Raw genomic sequence first — 321 nt, forward strand, 5'->3', positions numbered from 1 at the left:
AAAAATATGGAATGCTTCACGAATTTGAATGTAATCCTTGCACAGGGGCCATGCTAATCTTCTCTGTATCGTTCCAATTTTAGTATATGTGCTGCCGAAGTGAGCACGGCAACCTATTCTTAAAAGAAAGGTGTGGAATTGCCCACTGCCTGAATGTCCTGCCTGTCTTTCTTCTACCTTTCAGGCTTTGATAGGGACCAAGCAAACACACCCTGCAAATTTTAAAAAGTTTTTAAAAAGCTGTTTTTAGTAATCACCTGAGCCTTGGAGTTGCCAACACTAGAATGGAGAAATGGGAATCTAGAATTTCAGACATTATTT

The 321-nt window shown here is 39.6% G+C and overlaps 1 non-coding gene across 1 annotated transcript; it reads right to left on the reverse strand.

Annotated features, from left to right (window-relative positions):
• On the reverse strand, positions 1 to 107 carry LOC118929494 (U6 spliceosomal RNA). Its single transcript, XR_005031595.2, has one exon. It is a non-coding gene; the product is annotated as a U6 spliceosomal RNA (small nuclear RNA).
• Between the last annotated feature and the right edge of the window lie 214 nt (positions 108 to 321).

This window comes from Manis pentadactyla, chromosome X, assembly GCF_030020395.1.
Source record: "Manis pentadactyla isolate mManPen7 chromosome X, mManPen7.hap1, whole genome shotgun sequence".
Classification (NCBI taxonomy): Eukaryota; Metazoa; Chordata; class Mammalia; order Pholidota; family Manidae; genus Manis; species Manis pentadactyla.